Raw genomic sequence first — 8,339 nt, forward strand, 5'->3', positions numbered from 1 at the left:
CTCTCCACTTTCTCTTCTTCAGTTTCTCTCTTTCTCCTTCTCTCCCCCACTAACTCTGTCCAAACTTAGACGCTCGGAGCAGATCAGAGCACATACGCACATGAAAGCACAGTGGTGACTGAATCCATAACAACATACAAAAAACAGATGCAGTAATATGGTTCATTTTGAGGGGACACACATGTGTGGTCAGTTCTGGTAACATTTCAAACATTCCTTTTTTTTTATCTCACTGGCCTGACGTCCATCGTTTGATGACAGATAAAGCTCTGTGGGGTCAGGGGCAGCTGACAATCTTGCCGGGGTGACCTGTCGGGTTTTGGCATTGCCCACTGACACATGCCTATCTCTCCAATGCCACCAGCTTCCTCTGATCATTCCAAAACAAACATGTCCTTCACCATCCATTAGAGAAAAAAATCTAGATAGTGACATAGACCTTTTAAAGGTAACGCAGTGAAAGAATTCTGTAATGTCTTAATTTATAAACCATTTCTTAATATCGGTCATAAAAAATGTATAAGATTGCAATACTCAAAACCCTGAGAAGAGCTGTCAGCTTTTAATCATGCAATCACAGCACCAAATCTTATTTTTGTAGTTGTTGTCTGGATGTATGTTGCTCTGCCCTGTAGGAGAATTCCTACATTTAGCACTCTCTTGCTCTTCCTCAGTAATCTTAGAGTAAATATCCTGTTCATTTCAATTTCTAAGTTTTAACAAAATTTAATTTAATCATAATTTATTAGAAGTTAACAAGGATCATATCATGCCTTCCGAGAACATCACAAACACTGGCCAAGTTCATACAGTACCACACCGACTTCAACAGGATCAATCAATCAGGTGTCAACAAGTGATAATCGGCTAAAAGGCTTGAAAATGTTGATGACTGGAAACCATGCACACATCACTAGACTGCTGTTGTCTGGAAATGATAAGTCCTGGCTGCACAACTTGGCCTGCCCCTTTGCCAAAGATGCTCAGTCTAAACAATGTCCTGTTCCTTAATTGCGTAAGCGACTGATGATGCAGCCCCAGTTGACATGTTTATGGCCGAGGACGTGGGTGCTCGAGCCAAATGGATTCTCTCTCTTTCTCTCTGTGTCTTGGCGAGGGCCGTGGCCACGTGTCGAAGTGCGACTCTCTGGGGACGCATGGTGTGGCCAGCTGTGTGAGGCTACGCTTACGCACCTGCATCATGCTTCTACATGCGAATGTGTGTGGGGACACACACAGAGATAAACACTACACACACAGTAATAGACACGGTCGTAGCCCTGTCCACCAACAAAGTTATACTGTAGGTGTTGTAGCTTGCAGTATTCTGGATGTGGTTTTTGCGTGTGTATGTGTCTGTGTGTGTGTGTGCATTAGAGAGAGAGAGAGAGAGAAACAGAGAGATAGAGAGAGAGAGAGAGGTGTGTGTGTGTGTGTGTGTGTGTGTGTGTGTGTGTGTGTGTGTGGATGTGTGTGTGTGTGTGTGTGTGTGTGTGTGTGTTTATTGTCTATGCGCTTACCCACACAGCACACACCAGACGTATTAGTGAGTCACAGCAGACAGCTCATGCACACAGGCCCTGAGAGACTTGCTTTGCTCTGAGGCTCTCTTGCTTGTCCTCTCCTAGCATCATACAGAGAATACCTGCCAGATTATAGAGCACTGTGCATCACTGTACAACTACAAATCAATCCACAAATAAGATGCATGCAACAGAAAAACATAAATTCTGTCCCTTGCACACAAACACTCTCCACATTTGCACAAACTATACAACCAAGTAAACAGCTGCATCAGGACAATGATAGCTAATATTAACAGCTAACAAGAATGCAAAGTATACTATCTTCAAGAGATTCATTTTTTTTAAATAAAATCTTGTACTACTGAATAGGCTATATCAACAGGTAACAGACTCAAACGAAAAAGAAAAGTCACAAAAACTGAGGTCTTATGAAACCTATTATATTCCATGTACGGCTCATTAAATATCATCAGTAAGCTCATCCTTTTATTTGCTCTTCTAAGGATGGCAACAAAAAGTTGGTGCAAAGCCACCAATATCACTCTTCTTCCCACCTCTCTCTCACTCTCTCTCTGTCCTTTCTCTCTCCACAGAGAATCTGCTCATGCATCACATCACTCTCTGAAACAATGAAGGCTCAGCACACAGAGACAATACTGAAGGAGGCTGGGTGAGACCCAAGACAGCCCTTGCTATTAATGGAGTACATGCAGCTCTTCACTGACATCAGTAATGTCGCTTTGCAATGCCCTCACACCATAACTTGAGTGTCCTGTATCAATACAGACAGTAGGAGAGAGTAAAATCCCTGATATATCTCTGTTATAAATAACTGCTTTCAGTATAATTCCTAAGACAACTAAGAATTGTCTGAGAAAACTAAACTAAAAAAATTTAAAATGTCATTGAAAACTCCCATTCAACAAATCATATTGGTAATTTATTACACTTTCAAGACGATTGAAAACATAATCCTTTCCCGAGTTATGGACAATAGCCTATGGCAATGCATAATTTCTTTGGAAAACAGAAGTAGGACATCAGACTTCACTAGAGCTCATGCAACTATTAGCAGATCTGCCAATGCCAAAATCACCTTCTGTTCTAACTCTCGAAAATCTACCACAATTTGGATGTACTGTATGTGTAAGCTTCTCTGAGGAGGTAATTTACCTGCATGCGTCCAGCTTACTTGCTGTTTCTGTAGTTTAGTCTCTGTGCTCAGGTCAGGGCAAATTATATTTTTTATCTCACAGCCTGTGAGGCTTGACAGGAGTCAGCGGAGTGGTTGCAGACCCTGCAGAGTTTGGACAGCTCAACGACTTAAAGAATAGGCTATAAAAAAAGCACACATTATATTCATACTATAGGCCTACAGAACACAAATGTTTAATGGCATTGCCTAGACTAGAGGTTATTGACTGTAACTAGTACACATACTGGCAGTTACCTGTATATAGGCTAAGTCTATAGAATTGTATTTTAAAGATGTAGCACGCATTACACGTGATATGTTGAGGCATTTTACCAGAGGAGATATCGATGCGTCAAGACTTCACGCCGGCTGTCATTCACAGACTCTTGCGCTCTTTCTAAGCGCGCGCTAATAATCAAAAATGAATTAACCAAAACAACCTATTTTTTACGCAGAACTTAGATAATCATTGGCTGGAATTCAACACATTGTGTATACACCAGGAACGGCTCTGTATGCACTGGAAGAACATAACGCGCACTGGAGAGCTAATCTTGGAATTCCGACTTGTAAACAAATTTTAACGTCCAACGTAGTTGTAGGCTATATTTCACCACAGACCAGCTCACCGGACAATGCCAAACACATTCAAAACTGTGTTATACGTCAGAGAGTTTTAGAAATGCACAATGACAACAACGTGCTGAGAAACGTGCATCCTTGCTATGCAGATACTTCATCACCCCAGAAGTTGTTGTCCTGACTAAGCGCGCAACGAGCTCTCAGATGCTATGTAAAGTTTTGTCATAACACAAACTCGTCCTTGGGTTGTTACATGAACGAAACATACTACTGAGAGAATCATATTTCGATGTGCTTGAAAAACATGAAAACGGACATACCCCGAAAGTCTCCAGAATTGTCAACGTGAACTTTGCTGTAGTTGTTGGAGCCGCTCGAGCCCATGAACCGAAACTCTAGATGGGACGTGTCTTCGCTTTTCTCTCAAAGTTGATGAACACGCCGTCCCTCTTCCTCTAAACATGTGATGACAAACAGCGCGACAGTATTCCCTAAATGATGGGGTAATAGTCACGGTAATAGTTCGCTAAAAAGTTTTAAATCCCCTGCCCCCGCTTTCGCTGTGCTTCAGCCGGAGGTGGGGCCAGTAGGAGGAGGCTGAGGACTACATCAATCACCTCAAGTTATTGCTTTTCATTGGAGAATGATCAGATCTTGGCTCGTGCACGACCATGGACGCCTGCTCTCGAGCTAAGTCAATGATTGTAGTTTGGGAAATCAATTAGGCTTAAATTGCACATGTCAAACGAATTATTTTTTTTTTATTTTGGGCAAATATGTAGTGATGTTGAGATAAGGTCAATCCATTGTGTGTGTGTGTGTGTGTGTATGTATATATATATATATATATATATATATATATATATATATATATATACACATTGTTAGAACTCTTATAGTTTTTTACAAGTTAAATTAAACTGGGGTTAAAAGATGTTTACTGCCAAACTGTCATTGTACCCTCCAGTTTAAAAAGTAACCTATACCTAGCCTACAGAGGACTAATCTACACAAAGGACAAAACTAGTTTTATCATAGATAAAAAACCTTAATGTCTTACTTTTGGATGGAAATAAAGAATGAAAAACATGCATGTGAAAGAAGCAGATGGTTTTTAAAAAATCAGAATCTGTATCTGGATGTTCAAACATTTTATCCTGTCTGTTTCACACAAGGAAGCACCTTGTGTCAATACTATCCCATTGGGTATTGTGTGCATAATTTTTAGTAAAAAGAAAATCCTGTAAAGAACCACTGGACATATTCTGTAAAAGATGTGGCATATGAGTAACCTAAGATGTAGATCTCTTATCTGAACCTTATCACATTGGTCTGCTATAATCCAGCCATGTAAATACACAGCAACCTGCCTTGAATAAATCCCATCACAATGTGTAATTGAGGGACAGTTTCTTTTTAGAGTCTATGAGGTCAGTTTTCTCCCGTCTAAAAGGAGCATAACAACAGTGATACATTTGGGCCTCAGTCAACATCATTTTAGACACACAGATATTCCAGTTGCAGATTATCGGATTTACGGATTATGGAAAAAAAAACACTATGAAAAGTGACTTGAAAGAACATGCCCACAAAATATAAATCAATTTAATAAATTGTCAATGCATGGCACTTTTTTATCTTGAAAGATAATCTGTGATAAGGCTATCATTCTCTGGAGGTTTGATTCAAGGCCTCAAGCCTTCGGTGTGGCTTCAAAAAGTCTGGCCTTGGCGCTGTTCTACCTCTAATGCACTTATCAGAAGGAAACATCACTGCACTGCAACAAGCAGGATGAAGTTGGTCCACACCCACCAAATGCCAGGGCCATCCTTAAGTCAAGGTGGATTATCCATGATAAGGCACATAAAGGTCATGCAATGTTAGCTTTCAGCCTTGACTTTTATGAATATCACTCAGACTGGTGTGGATGCTGGATGTTAAAGTTGAATGTTTTTTTTTTCCATAATTGCTCATTGTGTGTCTGTGTGTGTGGATTTGTGTCTGTGTCTGTGTGTTTGTGAAAGAGAGAAATAAAGAGACATTTATGTATTGAATCATGTTGTTTTTTTCCTTGTTTGTTTACTTGTTTACAATTTCTTTCATTATTCAAGTGTCTCCTATTGGGGAACAGGGTGGCATGCAGGGTGATGTATTTTTGTGTTTTTCACACATTTACATGTGTGTTGTCTTTGGGCTGTTTGTTTACTTGCTTCCTTCTCTATCATTATACACGTACGTTTTTCAGGGTGGGGGTGAGGGGTGGAAGGGTGCTTGAGCATGCATCGCCCTGAACAAACAGGATCTCTGTCGCTTAGCTGGAGCATCTCTGGGAAATGGATATGCTTTGTGGCTGGTTACAACCTAAATGTCAGAGCAAGTGATATCCCACTAATGAGACAGCACCTGTATTCGACAGAGAAACTTTGTTTTCGGAGCGTTGTCGTGCTTCAGCTGAGAATGTTGATGTGCCGCTTTGGAGTGTCGGCGGGAGCATCCACTCAAAGGGCTCCTCGTAGCATCTTCCGCAACCTCATGCATATGTATGGCCCTGGCTGGCACAGGCCGCTGTGCTGATGTCTGTTTGTGTGCTCTCAGCATTCACGCCCGCTACTGCGACTCAGGCGAGGAGGGAAGATGAGAGGCCATCGTGTACACAAGCCTGATGTTTTTGTTGTTTGATTATTAGAGAGAGACACACACAGGCAGAGAAAAAGTGTGCAAGTGTGTGTGTGTGTGTGTGTGTGTGTATGTGTGTGTGAGAGAGAGAGAGAGAAAAAAAAAGACAGACAGAGAGAGCTACCTCTGTATTTTGATATTTATTTGTGGCCTCATAAAAGGCCTGAGCATATGTACATGCTGTGTGCTTTCATATTAACAATCCATTTTCATTCAACTATTGAATTGGGTGTACAGGGACCTAGCATGGTAACATGACACCATGACACCTCATTGCCTTCATTGAACACTACTAAGCGGGATCGTTTGGCATAGCATTAACACACTCACGTAAATAAGTAAACACATACACACCAAGGAAAGCTGCAGATGTCTGCCTTCTGTGGCACAGAACCACAGACAGGTCAGTGAGAGGAAAAGGGGCTTGAAAGCATTACTTGGCAAAACAAACACAGCAGCTTTGTTTCACACTCTAGGTATGGGTAGAGATGTTGGAGAAGTGAAAAAGCAAATAGAAACATGGAATGGACACTGAGAGCATGATACTGCTGCTGGAGCAAGCTCTACAAAAACAACCCATGCCTCTGCCAAAGAAATGCACTGTCTTTCACCCTCATGAACACCACCTCTGTGCAGTGCTCTCATGAATGTGATTATAATTTTCATTTTAACAGGTGTTAACTAATTGTATTTTATAGTAATAAAAGAGAACATCTGATCCACGCTGTTGCCTCTTTTCCTCAAGCATCTTGTCTCTTAAATTGTTTCTCATACATGACGAACGACCTCACTGGAATGTTGAGCATTAACCCTTGAACTCTTGAGTCTCAAAGAATGATTGGGTCTTTCATCTCAAATACAAGCAAACAAAGAGGGCACTTTACGATGGCTGCTGAATTCTTTCCCCCATAAAAAAAGAAAACATGCGATAAAAAACATGTGTTGGAGAGACATACACTTTATTCTAACCCTCTAGGCTAGTCCTTTCTCTGAATTTGGTTGGTGCAAACTAAATCTAGAGGTCTAATTTTCAATATACTTGAAAATGTGGTCAATGCTGCTCTCTTGTGGACCATTTAAAAATATTTGTATTAGGCCATCTCCTACACTCAGGCATCCATGCATACATGTAGTTAATTAGTAAATTGGCTTAAACAGGTTTTGGAAATTGTATTGGTGCACATATAAATTTCAACAATCAACAACAAACAAAACAAAAATGATGGAGTTGCCTAAATGTTAATTATTATTATTATTATTATGTTGAATAATGCATCTTAATAACAACACGAATGTGAATATATGCATTCAAAATCTGTAAAATTGCATAAGCAGATCTTTCTTTTAGCTTGAATGAGGTGACAGTTTAAATCAATTAAAAATGCTTTTGTTTCCTCACATTAAAATATAACAAATTATCCAAAAGGAATGTGTTATCTCTATCCATATCATATCCAAGACTTGCTATATGGAAAAGCTGTATTTTGTAGACTCTAGTGGGAACTCTGAGCTAAATTTGAATTTGCTCAGTGAGTGAATAATTTAATTTAAATTGAATTAGTTGAATTTAATTAAATTGAATAAGTTAATCTTTCGGATTGGGTCTGGTCCTCCAGGCTATAGGAGGATGCCATGTTTTGAATTTTAATTTGAACGGGCCTAATATATTTTTCTACAATGTCAATATTATTCAGAAGTATTTTAGATTGTCCAAACCAAAGATAGATTGTAGATAGATGAAGAAAAGATAGATGAATTGGACAAATCCTTGAGGAATAACTTTCAGGGACCTGCAACCATGAACTATTCATATTAAGTTTATCGAAACAAAGACCTAATGTCATTGAAAAAAAAAAAGAAGTAGCCTAGGCTAATTTCTGAATCTGCTTCAGGTCTACTTTATTAGGCTATAGGGCTGTCTGGCCCAAGCATTCTGTTACGAGAAAACTTGTGAATAAAACAGTTTCCAAGCATTAAGACACTAAATTTAGTATAGGCCTAGACTAATTTTAGACTGAAAAATTATCATTTTAAAACAACAGACCACCTTTGTTAAAATCTTGATGAGGCATGGAACTGAAAAGATTGAGGACATCTCCCATCATTTAAATAAATTAGCAAAGTGAGTAAAATCCAAAAACTCCAAGCAGCCTTCATTTTAAATGCGATCTAGCCTAGCCAGAGAGGGTTAAAGCGGAGCTAGTAATCAAGGATCTTTGGCCTAGCCAGAGCCTAGCCTTTCCAAAAACAGGACTAATGACGTTAACCCTGGCGTCAATCCCTTTGCCAATCAGTTCTGGCGCCGTACACATGCGCATGACGAATGTTACCCGCCCCTTTGTCAAGGCTGTCTTCGCTAT

At 39.8% G+C, this 8,339-nt stretch overlaps 1 protein-coding gene across 1 annotated transcript in view; it reads right to left on the reverse strand.

Moving 5' to 3' along the window:
• tgfbr3 (transforming growth factor, beta receptor III) overlaps positions 1-3,862 on the reverse strand; it is a 106,708-nt gene extending 102,846 nt beyond the window's left edge. Inside the window, exon 1 of the mRNA XM_076278423.1 lies at positions 3,624-3,862. The gene's annotated coding sequence lies outside the window, so the exon portion shown is untranslated. The remainder of the gene's footprint in view (positions 1-3,623) is intronic.
• Positions 3,863-8,339: the final 4,477 nt, after the last annotated feature.

Source organism: Alosa pseudoharengus, unplaced genomic scaffold (genome assembly GCF_046254945.1).
Source record: "Alosa pseudoharengus isolate Yale_2024_CS ecotype anadromous, Long Island Sound unplaced genomic scaffold, YU_APseudo_1.1 YU_APseudo_1.1_scf_11, whole genome shotgun sequence".
Taxonomy (NCBI): domain Eukaryota; kingdom Metazoa; phylum Chordata; class Actinopteri; order Clupeiformes; family Clupeidae; genus Alosa; species Alosa pseudoharengus.